We start from the raw sequence: 25,874 nt of genomic DNA on the forward strand, positions 1-25,874 counted from the left end.
ATAGCTCTAAGTAATGAGGCAATAAACATTCACAATATATGGCATGAATGGAGTCAGCAAGTACTCAAGGTTTGGAAAAGTTCCTAAATCAGGTTCAAATCCCTGGGATTTTACTGGGATTGCTTTTATAACAGTTTCAGTCTCAGTGCATTGTTTACAATGATGATTAGAGGACCATTATAAATATGCGTATGAGCTAAAGTAAACCTACCTCTACTAAAGAGCTTGTATATAAAAGAATATGAAGTTGGTGTTTGGAATGGCAATGCAAGAGTCAGAAAATGTTTGTTTGAACCTTGCTGGCTGGGTTACCTATAGTGAATCAGCAAAATCAGATGACCCGCGATTTTAAGAACACATTGTTCAGTTTAGTGAAAGGAATCAATGATGCATTTATTTGTTGCTGATAGAGCATGTGTTGCTGTATTTTGAAGAGCTCTAATCATAGCCAAGTACATTTTGCAAAAGTCTGTTCAAACATCAAATAGAAAAGTGGTATCTACCTCAAAGCTGCTAAAACAGGAGGCAGTGGACAGATACAGATGGAAAACAAGGAAACAATGAGTGAGCATAGGTTTGTAAGAAAATAAGAAATATATGTATGGACTGGTGTTATATTTTAGGAGCATTTTAAGGACATCTATGAAATGAAATAGTGAAATAGTTTTGCACATACTGATACTTGTTTTTAAAGTAAAAATATTGGATAATGAAAATTCACATCATGGACTGACTGAAGATACTTACACTTTCTGTGAGTAAGAGATGATAATGATAACCAGCATAGTAGAAACTGTGATACTTCAGTGTACATTTAAGAAGACAAAACGTAGTACTTGGACTAACAATATGAACCTTTAAAGGCTACTTGATGAGGTGCAGAGATTTGCTGTTCAGAGTCTGGATTTCCACCCCTTTAAGTAAAGGAGCTTGAGATGTAAAAACAAGTGTATCTATGGAATTCTGCCCCAGACTGCAAATACTTAAAAGGCCTGATTTACTAGGGAGACACACACTGAGCATACACCTCCTAAACTCTCCCTCTGACCTCTGTCCTTTTACAGATCTGCCTCCAGGGAACAGCTCTCCCAGTGTGAAAAATCTGTTACATGGATTATATAGTTGCAGTCCAATGTTTTCTTTTGAACAAGAATAGGGAAACTGAGGGGAGGTGTCTCACATGGTGTGAAAGAAACGCTACATTTGTCTGCAAATCCTTATAGGATCAGGTGCATAATCCTAACTCTATTTGTTGCTGAGTATTGGCCAATATGCTTTAAAAGCATAGAGCAGACCATAATATATGCTATACAATTTGTGCTAGCTTTTTGAACAAAAGTAAAATAGGGGCAATGTTACTTGCTTACATGAAAGGATTTATGAAGTTTAATTTAAAAATGTAGAGTGTTTTGAGGTTTGTTTCTCATGAAGGGAGCTAAATAATATAATCGGAGTCCGTTTATATTAATTTTGGTTTATCTTTAAAGAAATCATAACCTTTTCCTCCAATGGCTCTTAGCTTTAATGTCTAGCTTGGCTTACAGGTTTAATTATCCTTACATTCCAGTGCTCCCAGCAAAAACATGGACCTTTTTAGATGTACATATTCTTAGATTTGTTTTCCTACCTTCCACCCAGGTATTAGATATATATGGCTTGAATTCTGTCAGCCACAGGCAAAGGCTGAGAAAACAAAAAAGATAAAGATGAGAAGAAAATGCTATGGGTCTCTACTTTAAAATTCTGGGCAAAGTAGGAAGAAATCTGTTATTCATATAATTGGACAACATGTGAGAAGAATTTTTTAACAAAGTGCATTGAAAGAGTTTTGAATAGAAGATTTTAAAGAGGGGATACAAAATTTTTGTTGATTTTTGTCCATATACAAACCATACTTCTTCCAGCACTCTTGATCATGGTAAGATTTGTTGCTGTTTTCTGTGCAAGCAGATTAACTGCTCCTCCTAAACATCAAACTTGAGCTGTTTTTATCCTTTTTTATTATTATTATTTTTACTTTCTCATAAGGAGTTTGGGGTTTTTCTTCCTCTAGGTCACCAGGGATGCAGTGAAGTGTCTAGGTCACTAGACCCAGCGTTGTAACATCAAACCTTGTAACTGATCCTGGCAGAATGGAAGGACAAGCTCAAAAGTTAAGACCAAATGCACACAATCCCTTGGAAACACTCATGAGCTGAAAGCTGACCTGGAAACAGTAAGATATGTGGTATAGCTTTAACAACTTTCTACAGCCTATGCCTAGAAACCATTCATACGCATAGGGAGAGAGCAGAGGTACAGAGATGTTTAAACAGAAAAAAAATATCATAAAACCCACTAACAATGCTAGTAAAGTATGGAATACAGGCTAGAACAGGCTTACTTTTTTGAACTTCTCAAATTACTTTCTTTTGGCTTATGTGAAAGTACATTTTCCCTTAATATGTATTGTTTTCAGGTATGGCAACAACATAATTAGTCTTGAACTCAAGACCAATATGTAGCTGAGTGTAGAAACAAACACACACTCTCCCAGCCCAACCCCCCGAAAACTACAATAACAGTCAGGCACCTCAGATTACAAATCCATATGATTAGTGCACTAGCTCCTTATCTCTGAAGGCTAGAGCTAAAATCCTTTGTTATGACCCCAGTAAAAATGAATTTGGTGATCTATTGCATGTCGTAAAAGTACAATATTGTCTTCGGTTTCTACTGGCTGAAAGCTCCATCAGGGAAAGGATTTTTTCTTTCTATTTTCTATCTGAGAGTCCTTGAACCAAATACAGGTAGTTTATAAATAAGTGTAACCCACTGACCCTCTGTCCCACACTGTGTCCTATATGAGCTTTGCTGTGCTGAAAGGAAGGAATTATGTTCCCAGAGGGATGAGCAGGAAGATTGCTGCCTTTTTTCTTCTTTTTTTTTCTTTTTTCTTTTCTTTTTTTTCTTTTCTTTTCTTTTGTCCTTCATAGGATAGCATGGCATTGGCTTTCAAAGTATTCTTCATGTTACCTTAGTGTAATCTCATGCATAGTCTAATTATTGACTATCCCCAGTGGTAATTTGGCTAGTAGCTGAGCTGTCTGTACTGCAGTGCAGCTGGATCTGCATCACAGGTAGGTGTATCTGAACAAGACTTCAAGTGTCTAACATGGATTTCAGTAGGAACATAGTCATAAAAGCACAAGATTTACTTCAGCCTTTGTAAACTATAAGCAATTATTTCACTAACCAAACCCCATATCGATACCATTGTGCTGCTGCCTAACTCCAACCTAATGCTAGATTGAGTTTGCCCAACAAGCTGCAAGCAGATTTCTGGCTTTCTAAGGGCGAGCAGTGTAAAGGAAGATGTATCCTGGTTTTGTAAGTGTCTCGTGATGAGGGATTGCAAAGGTGAAAACTTGCTTCAGTTGGATGAAAGACACACTGTCCCCAAGCTCAAAGTGATCCTCCCTCCTTCCCTCAGGGTTGGCAGTTTATAACTGCCAGCCTGGGCAAGCGATGCTTTTGCTGAGCATATCTCCGGGATCTTAATTTGATGTATAATACTTGCCAGTTGCAGGTTTTTAACGCTTGTATTTTCCAGACACTTGAAAAATATAGAGTGAAAAGCACTCAGCTGAACCCATTGCCAAATGATAGTTGCTCTCAGTTTGGATCAGTGCCCCAGTTTACAGCTGTCATCGTCTTCAGGAGAAAGGCTAGAGAAATAGACTGACCTTATAGCACACCTGGAAGGCCAAGAGTCTCTGTCTTTGCCAAGCTACACATAGTCAGGAGGGTTAAGTTATACAGCCAAGTAAATGGTAATGCTAGCTGTTGTCATACTTTGTTTGGCTGACAGTGGCTTTTAAGACAGTCCTTTAGGGACATTCTTTTGAAGCTGGCAACCTCTGTGTCCTAAAAATAATCAGTGCAGAACAGAGTCATTGACCAAGGGAAATGGTAATTTCAAGACATTAAAGCCTCATATCTTCAAGATTTAACTTGTGTGGTTAAGGCTAGACCTATCAAAATGTGCATGAGATGGATGCTTGGTGGGTAATCTCCTAGACAGGTGGGATTTCCAAGTTGTGTTTTTCTCCTCTGTGCAGTCACTCCAATTGCAGGGCTCTGTATTATAAAGCTGGTGATTCAACAGAAGCAATACAGAAAGTAGTTGCCAAATCAGTCATTCCTTACAGACGTCCCCTCTAGCATATGCATGCTGGCCTTTTTAGGAGGTAAACATTATTAACCTTTCTTTTTTTAGTTTGGATTCCAAGTTTTTTTATTGAAATTCGGTTCACACTTGCAACATGCTCTCCTTTTAGACTGTAAATGCTGTGCAGTATGCAGATCACTCCATCTTCTTCTGTTCCTTGTTGCTCACTGCTGCAGAGCCAGAACTTTCCAGCCAGCAGCTACTGCAGTGAATGGCCTCCAAAGGCTCTGATGGAAAAAGCCATCAGTGAGGATGGCTCTTGCTGGAGAGGAGCATGAAAACATCCTTCAAGGAGAAATGCCTGGTGATGCTCTTGAGCACAACATCAGGAAAAATGCCTCTTTGGCTACTGTTTCTGAAATGAGAAATATGCAGTGGACTTTAGACTGAGGTCAGGGTTTAAATGTAATTACAATCTCTGTCTTTTCTACTTATTTTAATAATACAGAGAAAGCTGCTATTAGGTCCTTGATCTAGGTGTGCTGTCTTCCCAGCAGTGAATTATTGAGACTGTGCTTCTCTTTTAAATGCTGTGGGAAGGTTAGACATCTGTTTAACCACCTATATCCTGAGTCACCACTTGCAGTACTTTCCTGGTTAAAGGACTGGGAGTAAAGAGGGAAAAAAAAAAAAAAAAAAGTGGCTACAGGTGAGTCAGGGATTATGAGTAAGAAGGAGGGTTCGATAAAAATTAGAACCTTGTTTCTCTCTATAAACACTTTGCATAAAATCTACTGTGGAAGGGGAGAAATATTATGCAAACAACTACCAAAACTGCTAATGTGCCTGTAGACTTGAGGTGACTCTCCAACTTGAAATTTAATAGAAGTCCAATTTAATAGAAGTCAGATTCAATGTCTTGGTGATTTGGTATTCAGTCTTTCACTGAATTCAGTCCTTAAGCTGCCATGGCCATCACCATGGACAGGACTGAGTTCATGGGTTAAAAATCACACTCCCAAATAAACAGAAATGACAGGATGTATGAAGCATTTGAAACTGAGGTTCTGGTGGAATCTCAGTGAGGTTCTTGCCAACTTTGTATCATGGACTATTCTTGCTGTTTAATATTTGTAGTTGTTACTTTTCAGTTTGCTGTTTCCTGGCACAATAGTAAGCTCCCCATATAAAACACTAGCACCCATGACTTCATTAGCTTGACAAATTGGCATTTACCACTCACAAGGGAAACCTTAAAGCTTTTCTTGGCTCTGTCATCTTCAATGACCAGGAGAACCTCTGTGAGAGGTTCTTTTCACAGTGTTTCACCAAATTGCTTCTCTATAAGAGCAGAAAGTGGAGTTCACTACCTTAGAGAGTTCTATTCCAATTCCTTACTCCATATCAAGGTTCCCTCGTGTCCTGACATTAGGTGTAAGAGAGAGAAAGCGCCATCCATGAGGGGACTCTAAGCCATCTCTTTGCCAGACAAAACCAGGTTTCAAACTCTTTGGATACTTTGAGAACCCACCTTTCTTCAAAATACAGTATCTCCCAGGTATTGATTCCGTAAACCAGAAGCAAAGCCTCATGCTGTATTGATGAATTACATTAATAGCTAGAACATCACTTCCCCCATGAAATCATGTGACTACCCCCTGGAAAGTCTTGGAGATTTTGACTGCGTGGGTGAGAATAAGAAAGTGATAATAATTTTCTTAGGATTCTCTACAAAATTCTTAGCCCCTGAGTTCTCTTAGCTCCTCAAATCCTGTTCCCTAAAGGAATGTAAAGTTGTATTCTAGGTTTTGATTCTATCTATTTTTATGTCCCTTCCGCATTTTTTCTCTGATCCCTGTTCTGCCTACTACACTTAACTACTTACATATATTGATATAAAAGCAACTACCTCTGCATTTTCAGTTAGCTGGCTATGGGCTATTCTTTAGATAACACACTTGCTGCTCTCCCTCAAGATATTTTTTCCCAAGTGGGACTGGAGCATCACTGAAGTTTTCATATCATCTGCAAAAGGCCCAGTGCAGTTGGGTGGCACCAAAGAGGAAAATCTCAAATGTGAGAGGTCCAAGTACCCATTGATCAGCTACTGAATTTATACGGATACAATTCAGGACCGTAACAGCCTGATGCATTCCCTAGCTTCTCTGTCCGGTGGGATAGCTGAGGCTCATGCTAACTTCTTATTACCACCAGGAAGAGAGAATGGTAATTCTCTAAATCATGAGCGGTCACTGATTTTGTAAGTTGTCTGAGCCAGTTTATTGTCAAGCTGCCAGAGATTTCTTTCTGCTCATTAAGCCTTTAATTGTTCTACAGTGTTGATGTGACTTGCAAGGTCTGGGTTCTGAGTTGATTCACTGAGATTGCTTGTAAATACATACCGATCACTGAATTTTGTATTAATAATAAATAATAATACTAAAATGATAATAATTGTGAGTGAACCTGATTTACCACTTGACTGCTTCCACTTTTCTTTGGGAACATTAAGAATGGGAGTTAATTTAAATTGTATGTATTATTCAGGGCATGTCTTTTAAGCATCTGATGGCATCATTAATATACATGTAGAGGGCAATCGTGGAGAATTGTGGAGACACATGTTTGATATAGAAGGATTTGGAATGTGTAACAAGTAATGATTCTTTCTTTTGTGAAGTTGTAATTAAGTTATTAAAAATTCATCCTTCAAAATATGAAAATACAGTTTCTTATGCATCAATTTGTTTTAAATACAATGCATATTTTTAAATTTGCATAAAAGATACTTTGGCTTGGCTTGTGGATCCTACTAGTATCTGTGTTTATATGGCAAACAGGAGAGTCATGTTTTAATTTTCAGGGACTAACTAATTTTATGAAGACCTAGATACCATTGCCAGGGATTATTTGATGCTCTGCCTCTCTCTGCCTCTCTCTGCCTCTCTCTGCCTCTGGCAATGCTGTGGCTCAGCTTGCATGTTTGATAAAGTAGTAAGGGTATACCAGCCCCCAGCAGAGGTGTGTACCCTCATGTCTCTGGTACTTGTACCTAGTCCTTTGAACTGCTAAACACTGAAGAGGCAAAGGAGCCCAAATCAATCAATGGGAAGAGACTTCTCTTATGCTGTTGTTGAATATACTGTGTTAAGATGCAAAATATGTTGTCTTTCCAGCAAGTTCAGACCCCTGGAGGGCTTTTAGCATTATACCTGGAGCGTAAAGGAAAGATAAAATGGAGCCGATGCATGTGATGCAAACTGTGGCTTCTCCCCTTGCCACCTGGGATTTGCCAGACAGGCAGCTAGTCACTGATGTTGAGGAACATCCCTGCATTAACAGAGCTTTGTCTTCTAGCGACTCATGGGAATAGTTTTGGTTGACTGGTTTGATTTGCATGGCTTCACATTCATTGAGTTTTGTTTTGAATTCTGGACTTGAGTTTATTTAAATTCTCCAAAGTGATGTTCATTGAAGTTGCCAAGCTTCACTTGGTTTTGTGTTGAAAGTGACGGTATTCTGGCAATTTTTCCGGATTAGTAAAAGGATTAAAGTCTGATAACTCATCAGTATTAGAGGCAGGCGCTCCATACTATTAGAAAGCTGCAAAGACTACTTTTCCCTCTGTCCAACAGGAGGAGGCTTCTGTTTCCAGACATGATAGGTCCTATGACATGAAGTGTTAATCCTGGAATATTATTCAATATGGAAAAGTTATTTCTGGTAGTCTTTAGATCTTTCCAAAATGCATAAGCTTTTATCTCTCCTTCTGAGGTTTTTAAAATGAGACTTAGAGTATTAAGGGAACCCTGTTTCTTTGTGAGCAATATATGACACGCAACACCAATAAAATATCTCAGCTTTCAAATGCTACTAAAATAATGTGCCTGTGACATGTATGGCCTTTCACTGCACAGAAATATATTCTGGCATGACATAAAGCTTTTACCTAAACTGTATGAAATAATTTGCCTAATGTGATTGTGGCTTTGCTACTCATGGGTAATACAGCTATCTTAAACACGAGTTTCTGAAAAACTTATTTTTCATCTCCGAAGTGGGGCAGCTGAACAACAGGAACCTCTGCAGAGGTTCTTTCTGGCTCAGCCGTTTGCAGTGGAGATTTCTACTGGAGAAGCTTCCTGCATGGTCCTTATTGAATAGGATGGAGCTGGGAAGCAAACTTTCTGGGCAGTTAAAATAAAACCAGCTTTACAGTGAGTATTACTGTTTAGTAAATGCATCTCCTAGAATCTTGTGGCTGAACAAAGAATAATAATAGGGTGACGGCTGGAATACATTTGTTTAAAATTGAGTGAGAATTTGCATGGGGAAGGAAATATTTATCTTTCTTTCTCACTTATCCATTTCTACCAGGACTACTTCTGACATCATTGGCCTTTGAGCATTGATGGTGAATGCCTTTAATAAAAATAAGTAAACACCTACAAATATATTGCATTTTTCCTCTTAAGTGGGAAGCTTGCTCATGAAATTGCCTGTTAGTCTGTTGCCTAGCATTGAACCAGATGTAATGTCTAATAATCAGTGAAAGCACTGGAGTTAGAGATGATTGTTTTGTAAGCAGAAATTCCACATGCTTTCTGTTGGTCCAATTATGCTGTTAGACCACAGGTGATAAGAAAGAACTTTTTTTTTTTTTTTTTTTTTAAGTGCTTAGCTCAATTTCCATTAAATTAAATAATTTCCTAAAAAATAAAGTATTAGAGTATTTAAAAATTTTATAAAAGGTGATATTTATAATTTTCCAACCTCAAAGAAATTGAAAATGTTTCTGTAAGGCCTCGGCTTTAAAGATAGAAAGATGAGCAATTGCCATGTTGGAAACAGCACAGACAATGGGTAAAATTCACATGGCATAAGTCAATTATCCCAGGGCATAAGTGGATTATCAATGTATTTAGTTGTATTGATAATCTCTGAAAGTGTTATTGGTTTAGTTGAGATCATCTCTACAACACAAATACAGAAAACCCGATTTGTTGCCAATGAGCAGCACAGACATTTGAAAACCATGTTTGTAACACATACCCTTTTTGTACCATGTCAGAATACATTCTTCCAACTTTCTAGATCTCTCTTCCCTTAGAGACAGCACAGTTAGCTGTTCCAGGTCAGCTTCTGATGGCCTCTCTCAATTAAGCAGCATGTGTGTGAATACGTTCAGGGCTGCAGAACTCTTATGGGAAATTTGTGTTTAAGAAAAGTAGGGCTACAGAAAGCTGGTTTCAAATAAAGAATATACTTAAGATTTGACTTTTTTAAAATATGGATTTTGAGATGTTTTGGGTGTTCATAACAAGGAGTCTTTGTCTAATGACAATTTATACTGAGTGTTACTTGGAACACAGTATTATGAATATTTCAGTGAGGTCTGCAGTCAAATATCCTAAAACATGTTCCATGACCCAATATGCAAATCAGCTGTGGGATGTGAGAGGGCTGTCAGGGCTTACTCTACATAGATTTAGACTGTTTTAACAAAGGTTATTTATTAAACATTATCGACATTGGTTTTTTCATCACTTTCAGAATTCAGGAAGGTATTTTATTTTCTTTAGGGAAACAGCTAAGAAGTAGGTCGGGAGCCATGACTGTGAAGAGGCCACTCCAGGGAAGGGAAAGGTTAAGTTCAGTTGTAACAAGGAGAAAAAAAAACCTGTTAGGAAGCTGCTGTCATTTGTGAAAGAACTTCATTTATTGTTATACATTGAACTATTTAATATGTCTCAGTTGTTGTTTTTTGACAATATTAAAGGTTAATGAAGGGAATTCCTACCACTACATGATTCAGGGAGTTAAATTAGAGGCTATTGGAGGAATTATAATTTATATTTCATAGGGAAGTCCAGAAGCATATTCCATGGATAAAAAATGTCATATAGCAGAATCAATATTACCAAACTTTTATGATGCAAATTTGGTGACTTTGTGAAACCACAAAGTCCACATACTACATTAAGTAGCTTTGGCAATTGCCACAGTAAAAAATAGATACAGATTACCGGGCTATACTCTATCCTGCTTTGTACTTTGTGAAATTCCTGCTGGAAATAGTAAATGCATTAAATTAAAATCTAACCAAACCGTATTGCAAACCTAAACAGAATTTGAAGTCTTAGGTTTATCCAGGCAGGAACTCGTATTCACAAAAAGTAAGGATGTGTATGCAGACATGTGCAAGTTTGTCAGGTGAGAAGGGCAGAGTCTGGGGCATTTTTATTTTTTCCTTTCTCCCTCAAATATCACTGAACTCCCACAGAAATGGCAAAACACACAGACACACACACACACGCACGCATGCACACACACGCACGCACACACACGCACACACACATGCACACGCGCACGCGACATTTACTTAAGCCTTTAGCCAGCAGGCTGTGTGAGAACACGGGAGCTGCTGGTCCCTGTGACAAAGGACAGAGACCATGAGATACATTGTTTGCATGTTACCTCACGCAGTCAGTGTGTTTGGGAAGAGGCTAGCTTGAGAAACTTCACTTCTCTTTTTGCAAAGGAAGAGGCACTAGTGAAGCCAGCATGCTTCCTTCATCGTAGGGGCTGTCACTGCTCTGCAGGGCCATGAGCTGTGTCTGTGTGCATGAAGGGAATATACTCTTATGGGAGTGCAGGTGTGTCGGCACGTTTCCTCTGCAAACGCTGGAGAATTGCAAAGGAGCAGTTTGGGCCAATGAAGGAGTGTCATTTTACATCCATAGAAAATTGGCACCTCTCTCTCTTCCTCTGAAACGCAGCCCTTTAGTGCTGACCTCTGCTCACAATGAAGCGTGGTGCACCTGTAATTAGGGGAAGTTCAAGTGAGTTGCACAACAGAAAAATGAGAGTTGTGGGGTTCACTTACGCAGTATTCTCTTTGGCTGCTGTTGAAGCCTCCTGGCATTTTTGTCTTATTCGCTCTTCCTGCTTGTCTCCTCACCTTTTGCCCTTAAGGTCCTGGAGCTGAAAGTCATAAGTTTATTTTGACCTTCAGTTTTTACTAAGAAAAAACCCGTGAGTCCCTAGTCCTAAAATCTGCAGAGATAGGCTTGAGAGTGTGCTCTCTGAAGCCTCAGAAATAAGAAAACTCACGATTCAAAAATGTTTGGGAATGGCAGTGCTACTCCAAACAAGAAGCCACCAGACGCCTGTATCGGCGTGCTTCTGAATTAGGCAGTAAGCCTGCACTCAAAATGTAATTAATTCTCAATAGTACTAAATATGCTTCCTGCTGTTGGTACCTTATTGTTCTCCATGTAAATGACTTCTAAACCTTCTTTTCCATCCTTCAAACAAATGCTAGATTTTGTAACCAGAAAGAAAATGGGTAACAGGTGAAGATTTCTTTTCAATGATGCTGAGAACAAATGCTTTCTTAACTAAAGACCTCAGCAATTGTTTTCTTCTAATCTCTACAATTCCTAAAAAATATTGAGAAATTTATGAAAACTAGATCTTTGAAGAGCTCATTTTTCTGAAAAAGTGACCCTTTGTCATCTTTATTATTAATATTTTTGTATTTGTACATATGAGTCTGGGAGACACATTCATATAAGTATAGGTACAAGTATGCCTGCATGTTTTAATTATCAGATCATATTTGTTACCCACTTACGATTTTTTATGCAATACTTACAGCATGCAAATTCATATTTGAATATACGTTAAGTCTACAGGTGACAGTCTGGCCGGTCAAATGACACAGCATAATTCATACAATTTTCTCAGGAAACTGCAGTTGAGCCTTGAAACATCAATTTCAGCTGGTGTCTCTTTCACAAAGAGATCCCAACAGTACCCAAGCACAGAGCAGTGCACCGAATTTGGGGTTTTCAGGTTATACCTATTAATTTCCTTTAGGAAGCACTGTGATGTGATGTGTTCTGAAAGAGGTGTTGGGACCATGAGCTGCTGCAAATGATAGCCTGGGGGAAAGAAAGATCTCCAGAAGACGTGTGCACGTTCTGGTGAGCAAGTAACAGTGTGGTCAGAGCACAAAGGTGGAGAAGCTCTTGCAACACTGCTGACCTGACTGGAGGAATGAGCCAGCGTGGGTGAGGAGCTAATTCTGAACTGGTTTAGGCAAGGAAAAAGTAATGATGTTGTAGTACAAAGAGACTATAATGGTGTGGCAAGTAACGTTATCCCATCAGTAGTTCTTGGAATGAGATCATAGTTTGGAATAGGTGTTAAATTTACAAGAAAGACCTTGTTCTGTTCTTGTTGTTCAGCTATTTATTTCTGCAGATGTCTTCTTGTGTCTTTGGTTCTGTGTAAGTTTTTTTCTAGATAATGTTTTAGCTTTAATACCCAAGTACATGAGACTGACAGGGTCGAGAATACCCACAATACAAGCCACCCTCTGTAACAAGCAGATCAGAGGAAACCTGAAGACTGGTGAATGCCAAGAGGAGAGTACGCCAATGGGCTTAACTCTCTGTGCAGGTAAATGGCTGATCTCTGCAGCAATACCAGAGCCAGGTGAGGTATGACTTAGGTCATCTCTCTTCTAGTTCAAAGCACAACAGTTATTCATGTTACACCTCTCTACTTTGACTGCTTTGCAGCTTTGTAAAGCTTTGGCTTTCTGGAATACCCTAAGACAAATATCAGTACTTGGGTGTCTCGGAGCTGTGGGAGATGCTGTGGTCATGGAAGGGGGTGGGAGATGGGGACAGTAGGAGGAGGCATTTTAATGGGTAAACGATGTTTATTTTTCCTAGGAGTTGGAACTAGGACTTCTGGGTTTTTTTTTCCTCAGTAATTTAATACATTTGATAAAAAAAAAAAAAAAAAAAAAAAATCATAATTTTTTCAGGGACAAACTTTTTAACAGTTTACTTGCAATTATTTTCTTCCTGTAATAACACCTAACTTGAAAACAGATATTAGGTATTAGTGTATAAAACAAACCCAGTTTCATTATTTTGCATCCACTGCCATGTAATTTTATATCTTAATTTTGGTATTAGGAGAAGCAGAGTGTTATTTTTAACTCTTCTTCTCTATATATTTCCTCATTTTATAGTTCTCCAAAATGTAACCTTTTCTTCAGTCTATTTATTCTGTTATTTGTTGGTTGGTTGTTGGTTTGTGGGTTTTTTTCCTCTCTCAATTTGTCCTGAATGAAAGCCAAAACCGGATTCTCCTGAGATTTATTTAACCAGATGGTACCATGTTTGGCATCTTTCATTCCTCTGATACCAAGGCTGATCACACGCTACTCTTAGTTGTTCATCAATTTCAGTTCTCAGTAGTGTTTAGAAATCCTGAATGAATATCACTTTGTCCTTGGAATCTATTATTGCTCATTTATCAATATATTCTAAAAGCTTTCTACCTTCAGTTAGAGGCACCTCTAGGACTTTCTTCTGTAAATAACGACTCTAGTATGAAAACATCTTTTCCTTCAGTATTAGCTTTACACAAAAATACGTGTTTAGTTCTTCTGTTATTACCACTCCAAAGGACATCCCTGTCTTTTTTCCTCTCTCATTTGGGAGCATTTTAGCTCTGCATTCTTCAAGTCTGTCTCGAAAAAATTCACATGCTCTGGTTCTTAAACAGACATAAATGAATTCTTAATGTAACACATTAGCGTATAAAAGATGGTCCAGTCTACAAACTGCTTTTACTGAGAAGCTGTCTATACATTTAATACAGAAGTCTTCATTTATATCACAAAACTCCATGTTATTTCCCTGTGTGCAAAATGTAATCTTAATAATGGCATAACCTTCATGTGGCATGGTTAATTCTGCTTTAAGTCAGTCTTCTCTGAAAATACTTGCAGTAATTGAGGCCTTGTGTATAATGCTCACACATCAGCAAAAGACTGCGTTTTATTTCAAACACAGAACTTAGAGTAGGCTGGGCTGCAAAAATCCATTTTCAGTATATGAGGAGAATATCCATGAGGAAGCTTGGGGTATAGTAATTCATGAGCTGTGAACTCTTCTGCTAGTTTGAAGAGGATTGACTTCTCTGGGTAGACAAGCCTGGAACAGGTTGGAGCTGATAGAAAGTTTGAAATTAGTAGCATTTTTGAAAGCTTGTGATATGAGTTAAAGTGTTGTAAAAATGCCTTGTAGGATGCAATTAATATACATATTGGGAGAAGGAGGAACTAACCGTAAGCCTTATGTGGTTTTGTAAAAATGTCATTTAGATCTCTCAGCAATGCTGATGTTGAGACGTCATTTCAACATTTTTCTGCTGGCTGCATCAGCAAGGCATTAGAACACTTACAATGAAAGTGTTTCAGCATATTTCTTCAGCTAGAATCTCCTTTTTATTCCAGTCAGGACAGAATAAAACTCATCTGAAAAATCCAAGAGGGGGACAGAAATGCTGACACTTTAAATGTCCAGTTCAAAAAAATCTGATGCCCATGCTACTTTTAATTCCCACAGTTCCTGAATACATTAAGCATGTTCCCTTTAAGGACAGCGTGTGTCATTGCAAGCCACATTCTTGATGTCTAGTTGCACTGTGCCTGTGTTGTGTAGGATTTTAATCATTGATAGTATACCTGAACATTCAATGCTTTCTTGTTATTTCTCACGGTTGCTTTTTTCTGCTGCTGTTTGGTAAAAAAAAATTAAATGGTTTCCGATATGCCCATATTTGTTCTTGAATCAAAATGGAGTAGTTGGTGAAAATATAGTTTAGGGAATATGTTTTAATTTTTTCAGTCAAGTTCAATACTTTTGCAGGATTTTTATCCAGTAGAGAAGGGTTACCGCTGAGTGCATTATTGCATTCCATTGTTAGCCTGGAAACAGAAAACAGTCTATGAATAAAAGAATAAATTAATTTAAGTGCTGCAAAGTGCAATAAATTTTATTTTAATTTTAAATGGAATTGTTGTCATTTAACCCTGTGTATGATTTGTATTCAGAAGTGGTAACATTGCCCTGGTATGTCTATTAATACTATAGCAGCATGGTTTTCTTTCCTTCTTTCTTTCATCTCACTGAGTCTTTTACCAACCCTTTGGGTTTTTTTTTCTTTGTCTTTTCTTTTCATCTTTTCCTTTTCCTTTTCCTTTGCTTTTGCCTTTTCCTTGGCTTTTTCCTTTTCCTTTTGCTTGCTTTGCCTTGCCTTACCTTTTTTCTTCTCTTTTCTTCCAACACCACCACCACCCTCCCACCACCACCCATCCACCCACCCTCAGCCCCCTTGGAATAGGAACAGCAACATATCCTTTTCCTCTTTTATTTACTGATCTTTTCCTTTTTCCAAAATTACCATCCTGCAATGTATGACTCTCTGAAATTACCATGTTTTGAAGCAAATAATGCAATCCCTTGGAGACATTTGAGTCTCCCTTTCCTAGTGCTATAAAACTCCCTTTTTTCCTGCCTAGAAAATGAGAAACCAGCGTGTGAAACCTGATCTGTTTTCTTTCCTGAGCCCTCTGCTAATTTACTAGCAAGTTGCATGTTCAGGACAGAATAAATATTTCTTTGGATAGCTGTACAGAGACTGATGGTTATTCAAAGCTGCTCAGAATTTTAGAGCATTAGGAAATACCCTGTCTAGTGCAGAGTTAGTGGCAAGGGTTTAGATAAGGTAACTTATCATTTTACTATCCAGCTGTACTACATGTGTTAGTATTTCAAATGATCCTGCAAGACAAGATGTACAACTGGTTGTTTTCCAGAGTACACTAAATAAATATTCATAATGTAAATATGAAGCATTTAAAAATGTTCCAAAATATATGCCTGTCTCATTCATATAATTCAGATAGGCAGCTACTTGCAGAAGTGTTTTATAAAACATCAGTTAGACCTTTGGAAAGGTTAACTTCCAACCAGTTTAACTGGTTTTGATGAAAAAAGTTATCTTCAACCAGTACCTCTGAAAAAAAGTCATACAGATGGAAATCTTAAAAATGGGTTGACTGGCAGAGAACAGATTGTCACCAGGAGTGTTCAGCAGCATCCAGTGGAGAGCAGCCTTTCTGTGGTCTAAATTAATTTGGTACCTTTCCCTTTATTTCTTAATGTTAATCCTGGGGAATAAATGATTGCTGCTCATGGCAAGAAATAAAGAGCTACGAGCTCAGCTGGATGCAAAATGACAAAGAGCTGGTGGAGTCAGTAAAGCAGGACTGATTTAGACCAGTGGAGGATATATAACTAAACTAAATCACCCAAATGAAACCAGCCACTTACAAAATCTTGCAACTACAAGTCTGGATAATTTTCAGAGATGATAGCAGTCATACTTTCTCATGCTATCTAAAGCTGGTTTCTTTTTAAGACTTGAGGATTCAAGACCTAATTGATTAACTTTTTCTCAAAGGAAGTGTCAATGTGTCGAGGGGAAGATTGTGGGGGGCATACAGAAGAGACCAAGGAGGTCTCCAAGGGGAATTTTAAGTGCTGGTACAGAACAGAGTTTTTTCTTACCAATTTTTTCATTAAAATCATGTGTTAAAAGAGAAGAAAAAGACACAGAAACTGTTTAACTAAGCTGCCTTCAGAAGTGGGACTTGTGAAAGGGCAGACCTCTGCAGCGTGTTATGTCTCACACAAGCATTGCTGTCAAGAGGCTGAAGCATCACTTTCCATTGAAGTGACTGCAGCAGGCAGGATGGTGCATCTTCTGTAAAATGTTTTTATTACCTCTTTTTCTTACATTTGTTTTTATGGAAATTTAGAATCATTTCATGCCCTTTTCCATATTAACAGAAGTAACTGCAGGAGAGCACATAAATCCAAACCCATTTATTCTTGTTTCAAAATCCTTCTCACTCCCCTCCCAAATTTGTTTCCTAAGCAAGACATAAGGCAATCTCAGAAACACAGCACTAAACCAGCCTTTTAAATTCTGATATATCCCAGCATGTGCCATTTCCTCCTCCTTCACTTTAAAGATAATTTTGGGGGTTAATGAACTTAAATATAATACTTTAAAATAATCACTAGAGATAACAGAAAAAAATGAACCAGCTCCCTAGACTAGCAGGAAATGTTTGATCCTAGACTCACAGGCTCATTTAAATTCACTACTGTAAGTCCATCACTTTCAACTATTGATCTATGATAAGACATTTTTATTAATTTTTCCTTAGAAAATTCACTAGCATTGAAGAAGATTCAGTATGCAGAGGGGAAGAGCTCCTTAATTTGACTGATTAGGTCAATTTACTTAGGCTTTCCTAAAAAAAAAAAAAAAAAAAAAGGATGCACTGTAAATCTTGGACTTCATCTCTGAAATGTTTAGTCAGTCCTTGGCAATTAATCCATACCTTGCTTTCTCAGACTGACATATATCATGCAGTGCTCTTTACAAGAACCACTTGTATCTGTGCATTTTGTTTTCTCATCCAACTGTGACAAATTCAATTAGCTAATGTCTCTCTTATTCCCTTGCTGGAGCTACACATACCACAGCCGTGGATTGGTAGGAGGAGCAGTTCCTATGTATCTCTTACTCCTCTGGCACATGGGTGAGATGGGACAAGGTCTGGGCAGAGCTTGGCCTGAGGAGGTTTCCTGGCTGTTTGTGTCCTCCTGTGCAGTCTGTTAGGATGGCAGTACATACACACTGCCCCACATCTAACAAATATATCCTATAGCAGTAAGGGTTGAGGAGATGAACTGTTGCATCTTGAGGAAAGACATGTAATCTGGTTTGCTTTTTCAGCTGGACATAAGGGGACACATAGCAAAGGCAAGACTTAGCTTCTTCTATGGCATCTTTGCAACCACAGCTTGTAAAAAAGACGTTTTGTATCTCTTCTCAACTACATTAGACTGCGGAGTCTTGCTTGAAAGTGTTGTAAAATCAGACAGGCTGAAGTTGATAATGACTGTCAAGACATTAGGACACAGGGGTACACCAGGCTTTCTCCTCTGGTGTAGTTTCAAGACAAAATTGAACATAGTCTGAAGTTAATTCATTCATTAATTAATTCAATTTTTTAAATGCTGGCTCATTAGGGTTCAGATTTTTGAACTCTGGGATTCCCTCAGGTCCCAGAACACCAAATAATATTTCTGAAGTTCTTCAAATTTGCTTGAGTTGGGTGGGTCATGCCACATATGCATTCTCTTATCTTTTATTTTATTAATGATTATGATTGTTTTGAAATCAACTAATGAAAGTATGGTGTTGTTATATGAAATGATTGCAGTCCTCTGGCTGTTCCTTGAACATCAGGACCAAATACCTGTTCTTGCAGACAAGCAAGCAGCACAATAGGTTTCGATGGAGTTTTTCTCTCTGTTCCTGCTGGTGACCCAGATGTAGCAAGTTTCAAGGCATAATGCATACTTTTTATAGGAGTTTTTTCCCCCTACTTCTTAATTTTGTTAGAGAGAAGGAAAGGAAATAATCTGTTTCGATTTGAAGACTTGGTTGTTGTGTCCTGAATATTACTGCAGAGCTTTATATAGTAGTGTTTTATTGTAATTTTTCTTATTGATGTACATTTGCTGCAGTAACTGAGATGCAGCTGAAATACAGAAGATGGATTTTGGTATACCAAATTCTGCTTTTCTTGCCATGAATTTTTAGAAATCAGACTTTGTGTGTCAACCCAGTTACTGCTCCCAACCCCTGATCTTGCCCTTGTGATTCAAACCTTTGACTTTTGCCCATGTTAAAGGTGTCTATGAAACTTAGGTTTCCCACTATTGAAATACAAGATAGCCTCCACCAGTGACTAAAGGTGGTAAAAAGAAAGGGATTAGGAAGATATTAGTTGCACTTTTATTTGTTTTTTTAATCTTTTCAGAACATACCTAGTAGGCTGTAGAATGCCTGTGCTTCACAAATTGCTTGCCCAGCTGTATAAATTGTGGAGAAAATAATAAGAATTAAGAAAATTGAATAATTTATCATAAAAAGTGAAATTTGTCAAATAAATTATTCAGTGATATTATCTGACAGCTGTTACTGTGGGGCTTAATTAATGAATGTATGCAAAGCACTTTAATCTTCAGTTTATGAAAGGGATTAGTTGACAAAGTTGCATTCAGGAACAGGGGCCTGAATTGAAGCGGTCTAAGAAATCAAAGAGGTCCCTTCCGGAGGGAGTCATATAAAAAATTGTCTGCATTGTAGTAAGTGTCAGCTTTTGCCAGCATATTGAATATGGTGATCTTCTATTATTAAGTATTAAAAAGAAAAACCTTAAAGGTATTAGATACCACTGACTACTGTTCTTGGTGGACATGAGCTTTTGGTTGTGTCTACCAAATAGACAAATCTGGTCAGAAAGGCTTTGGATTTTGCTTGAGTGTCTAAGGAGGAGTTTCCTTTATACCCCAGCCCTGTTTTTTGTGTACACTGTTCCCATCCTTGAAAAGATTACAATTAAGTACATTTGTTCACTTCTAGCTTCCCTCTAGCTTGTGTGGATACCTCAAAATTCATGTACATCCTCTTATAGCCAAATCCTGTATCTGCTATTCCCCTAAAAAGCCACAAAAGAAGTTTTCTGAAGAACTCTCTGAATTCAACTGAAAGTTTCTCAAAAAAATTAAGGTGTTTTTAGACAAAACTCTAAAATATTTTTCCCTTCACGTGGCTTTCTGCTCCTTGTCCACTCTGGCATTGATGGCTCCTTTTGGTGCAGGCCCCAGTGGAAAGGCCAAAGCCTGAACTAGTATGGATTTTAGTTTCTTTTTCTAACTTGTATTCAGCACAAAAGTCTCACCAGTAAAAAATCCAAGTCTAGGCTGTTTGCCATTGCATATTACTCACTTGAATAAAGCTCAGAAACATTGATCCTAACTCTTGTGGCATACTTATAAGTGTTATATTTGTATTAATTTACTGGTAAGGTTTTTGGTTTGCATTTTTCTTTGCAAAATGTGTCACTTGCTTCTGAAGATGCATATATATGCAATGCAAAAATTACTCTGGCAATCACAGAGCTTAATTAACAGAAGAATAAGCAGGTGCATAAGAACTCTGAAACATCTTCAGCCATTAGTAGCTATTGTTCTGATCACATCAATAACTTACTCTTTTGAAAGCCTGGAACAGTTTTTGCTCTAAGTTGCTCTCTTTTTTTTTAATTGCATTCATTATTCCAACTTATTTTAGCAATGCCAGAGAAATAATCACCTTTTTACCTTTTTATTTCCTCCAAGCTGCTTCCTTGAACTGTGTTCCTCAGGGAACAGTAAGGTTGTAGTAATATCAATTGCACAGAAGACTGCTTTATGTAGAAACTCTACTCTTGCTAAACAAGCTAATATTTACATTGAAATGGTTCCCAGTTACTTATGAATATGTATGACCCCCAAAGGGTCATTTGGCTTAAATGCAAAAAAAATATTCCTGTGATCCAAAACAGAAGCCTGGTATCTGTCTTTCTTGTAAAGGATGGGGTCATAGCTTTTGGAAATTGCTAGAGCCCATGTATCTGTCCAAAATAGTGTGAATACAGTTTTGTATGTGTTTTCAGCTTGCAGCAATCAGATAAGTATATAAAGTAGCACTTGTTCTCCTTATCAAGCTGGTCTCAATTTTGAACTTTATTTGAAGAAAATAAAAGCTCCTGGGACAGACCTCTCCTCCGCCCTTCCCCTCCAAAGACAATAAAACTGCAGCCTGAAGTCAGGAAAACTTTGATGCTTAATGGCTATGCCCAGTGAAGATATTCTGACACCAATGGCTTGCTGCACAAAAAGGGCACTGGCTGGTGTTCAGTAGTGTTCAGCCAGTAACATGGCCTGGGGAAAGTCTGTTCATTTTACTGGTGAAATAACACAGTGATGTTTTCTACAGTACAATAGAAAAAGAAATAATAGAAGAATTATGTGTGTGACTTGAAAAAAAAAACAAACATAAACCCACCCACTCACCCACCCACCCCTAAAAAACCCACACAGAAAACATGGCAAATCAAAAGCAAACATATGGATTAATCTCATAAGGAGAAGCAGACTGACTGAAGCCCCCTTCTCATTTCTTCTTCTTTCCTGTACTTCTATTTTATCATTGTCCTTTTCACTGATTTCCTTGAGCTTTTTTTCTGATTCTGGAGTGGTTTTCGAAGACTGTTGGCAGCACAGAGGTTTTATCCTTTAGAAGTCATGTGCAACTTTATCTGTAATAATATATGATAGATGAATTGATAATGTACAATACGTCTTAAGCATGGCAAAATAAGAGCTGTGAAAAATTTGAAAACTGAGCAAGATAGATGGCCTTCCTTGAATTACACAAAATAACTTGATTCATTGTTAATTTAAAACAGTGCCTGATGCATTAAGATTTAAACTGTTTAAAACCTGTATGTTTTCAACAGGAGAGAGACTGCTATATCAACAAGGAATGATAATCAAGTCCTGCTCAGGTACCTAGGGTGAGTTTTATTCTAAGCAGAAATATATATTTAATTGTTATATCATATCAATTTATCATAATTGATAGTCTGGGGTTTACTTTCTTCTCCTTTTCGTATATAAAATGCTACATAAGACATTAAGAGCAGACCCCATCGATTTCTTAAGTTTTCATGTGAGGCATAGAGTAAGATTATGTATTTTGAAGGTATTCTATAAATGTAAATTGTAACTGACACAAACCAATAGGAACTAGATTATCTAATCAGTTCTCAGCTCTTAACCTCCCTCTAAATTTAACTGAAGTGGTAAGGACTATTTTTTATTTCTGGAGTCTGAACGAGGTGTCATTTTCAATCCACACTTCTTTTTGTTTATGTATTTTTGAATGTCTGATATAATCTCTTTCTCTGTCAGTGCTGAACTGTAAGTTGGTGTTAAAGGTCTAGCAGACTGTTCTGGGTAATCTAATCATTGCCCAATATGATAACAGTGCCATGGGTTATCCATTTTGATGGTCATTTTCAGTTGCAAGTCTGTGTGCAATAGGAAATAGAGTGAGACACACGATATATTTTATACTAGCTGTGAAAGAATTAAGACCTTCTAGCTTCAGTTTAGGGAAAAATTTTAACAACTGCATATTAATGAAGCCATAGAACATAATCATTTACTTAGTCGTATGCCAAACGTGATGAATTGGTGAACTGAGGCATCAGTCTCCTTGACCTTTGCAGGAAATAATCTGGTCAGCCAGAGGTGAAAGTGTCCATAATCAAATCACAAAAATCTTGATAATTCCAATCCCCTTTTAGACACTTTTCTCATTTCAATTAGCAATCCATTAAAACTGAAACATAAGGAAGGGGAGAGACATGTTTAGCTACTTCCTGGGTCTAGGAAGCTAGCTGCTGAATATGTTACTTTAATAAAACCCATGGGGCACTTGGAAGGCTTGGGTTTTTTTTTTTCTGTTGTTATTAAAAGAATGTTTTAGTAGAGTGCATGATTTAATTTTGTTCTCCTTGATATTTGATCAAGTAAACTTGATTTCCACATATTCAATTGCCTTTGCCTGCAAAGCTGCTTCACCCGTTTAAATAATAATTTCATTTTGGTTCAGTTTTTACAGAGAACATCAGATTCATTTTTGAATTTGAAATCATGTACTAAGCAAAACGTAGGGTTTACTTTGCTAGGCCTGGTTTCCATTGACATTATGGTCTATTGACATTAATTAAATTTTGTAACAGGACCACGTAGTTGATGTGAATAAAGTTAAGGTCCAGTTCTAGGCTCCTTTGCTTTTCCAGATCACAGCAGAAGTACATGGTGCAAACTAGAATAAGGTTGTTGTGATACATTTTTGTCTGAAGTAGCAATACTAGAAAGATCTGAATATCATCTGGAGGGAGCACTTTGACCTAGTGTAACATAAACATGCAAGGGACATGACATCAAACAGCTAGACAATCCCAAAAGTTTTCTAAATCAGACAGATTTTATTGAAGGGTCAGGGCAAAGTGGCTATTTGCTATATATTTAAGCACTAATTGTTCAGATCACTACATGGGCTATTTTTCTACTATTTACTGAAAGCAACGTAAGAATGAAAAATGTTTGAGAATAAGTTAATCTAGGAGTCATTCATCACTGCATATTTTACGTTTAGTACTGTGAACACAACAAAATGAGACACATCCAATGTATTTATTCACTAGGCTGCTAACAAAATGCAAAACTTGACCTTTAGCTTTACTACCTCTCCCAAAAACATAAGGCAGAGGCTGCTAGTCAGCACTCTTTGAGTATCAGCCCAGCTCTGCTCCTATTAATGTGGCTTGGGGCATGGTGATTGGGAAAATCCCATAAGATGATCTCTTGTGTTTTCTCATTGAGATATCAAAATTTACATCACACACGCAAGAAGTCTCAGGGTTGATGACTATGTCTAGGAAACCCTGACATTCATAAGAATTTGCAATTTTTAAAAATGTGTTTTCCCCGTGGCTTTTGGTCCTGCTGTCATCATTTAGACTCTGTGACAATATACCTCCTTTGCAGTTACTCTCCCAGGATTGCACTGCCTTGGTTAGCTCTATCACCAGTTCCTACACCGTTCTAGCATTTTTATTTATTTAATTTTTTTTAAGGCAGATAGCTCTTTCCAGGCGCCACTTAGTATTACAACACACATTCTGAACAGCCTCTCTCTGACTTAATTTCCCTTTCTCTGTGTTTCTTTTTGAACAGGCTTTGTCCATTCTTGCGGCTTTTGTTGCACTGTTGGTCTGGCATGAATGGTACCAATAGTGCAAATGCTTGGGTAAAATGAGCACACATATTTCCACCTTCATCCTCTAAGTCTATATAATGCAGTAAAGTTAGTAGACAAATTGTGGGAAGATCTAATGAAAATGCATGAAAATGAAAACAACACCTTTTTAAGGGCAATTTAGTTGAATGAAATATCCACATTTACAGCTTGATCTTAAAAATTGTATCCCAATTTTAGGTACACAAAAAAATAACACATGCAATTTGTATTTTTTATTTTTTTTTAAGTACAAGAGAACCAGGCATCCCTATTTGCTTGGGGAACAGAAGCTCTGTTGTTTTGGAAGCAAATGCTCATATGTGGTAAAACACGGGTACAGATTAAAAGTATGTCTTTTAAAAACTGGAATGCAGAATGCTTTGTTTTCACATGGGAAGCATAGAAAATGATCTTGTGAAATGACATTTAAAATCTAGTAATAAGAGAGAATGCTGATAGTGATACATAAAATAATGACTAATTTTAACATATGCTGCGTAACTTTATCAGAAAGGAACGAAAGGAGATTCAATTAATTTGGAAGGAAACAAATTTAAAACAAATAAAATGAATTTACCTTTAGTACAATTACCAACTGGCATACTTAAGTCATTACCACAAGATACAGTATCAGAAATAAACATTTCTGTGAATAAGGAGAACAGTTATACTAGGCTGGATAGAAAATTTATGTGGGATATAAACCCTCATGATTCAGGACATAAACCAGTTACTAAATAACAGGGGTGGCAAGACATGTTCCCTAAGGGCAGAGTGATTTTATATGGTGCTTCTCATGCTTTGTGGTGACACATTTTGAGGTACTAGGAAGTCCTGAAGAAAAGGTAACAAATGAGGTGAAAGAGTGATATAATTAAACACAGCAATCCTTTCGCTCTAACATACTGTTTCTGAGCATGAGCTTTCACAGAAAGTATCAGATATCTCTAATCTTTAGATTATGCTGAACTTAAAAGAAACTTCAAAGCCTTTACCTAAATGTTCTTTCTTTTAAAAAGACAAAACATAGTTTGATACTCAGCCCTCTAGACCAATGTTCTAGTTTCCTATCTGATGAACTGACTCACTTCAGATAGCCCTGATAATTTCCAACATTAAACCATGTTTCTCTTTGCACTTCCCTTTCCTTACTTAACTTCACACCCTGAATATAAAGTAGTGCTCAAGGCAACTGCTTGTGGTTTGTCCTGTCAGTTCCTAAATGGGAAAACATGTGATGTGGCAAACTTCTTGTCCTACTTATCTTCATTCAAAACGTTTTACCCTTTTAATCCTACAGGGACATTTTGCAGAAACTTCACACCTTCATGTCACTTTCTGTTTAGTTTCAAGGTTGCCTGAATTGCAATTAATCGACATCTGGACTTTCCTTTGAGACAATGTCACTTCCTGAGAACATTTCCGGATGACACTAAGTTATCTCCTAGGCTCTGCTGTTTAATTAAAGATTCCAATTAATTATTCTTCATGTCTCTTCATATTTCTTGTGCTCTGCAGAGTAAAGTTCTCCTTACCCTGTAGGTTCAGAGGAGAATTTTGTCGGGATTTACTGCCTTCTTCCAACTAAATGGAAAACTGGCCTTGATTAAGCAAACTGCTATCAATATTATGTGTTTGTTTCATTTCATAACATGAGAGGATCTAATTACAGAAATTGGTGTAGAAGATTTGGATTGTCTTCTTTTATATGCATAGGTGAACCAAGGTCTTAGAAGTGTCTAGCTGAAGGAAAAGATGTGCTCTTGAAACTAGACCAAAAGGTAGGATCAGGCGTTTCCTATGCTGTCATGCTTTCTACTGTTATGATTTCTACTTTGTCCATACGTAACTCTTTAATTCAGCATTCTTCTGCCTCATCTCAGAAAGCACTTTTTAAACTTACCTTATTTCACAGGTTGGTAGTGTGAACATTGGATAAAAGGAACTGCATATTCAGCAGTAGAAAAGAATCTCTGTCCTTGTCTGTGGGAAGAAAAGAAGAAAAGGTAGAGATTTGTATTACTACCACTTGGTGTTACTGAAAGAATAACAAAAAATGGTAGGACTCAGA

This window comes from Falco naumanni, chromosome 3 (assembly GCF_017639655.2).
Source record: "Falco naumanni isolate bFalNau1 chromosome 3, bFalNau1.pat, whole genome shotgun sequence".
In the NCBI taxonomy this organism is placed as follows: domain Eukaryota; kingdom Metazoa; phylum Chordata; class Aves; order Falconiformes; family Falconidae; genus Falco; species Falco naumanni.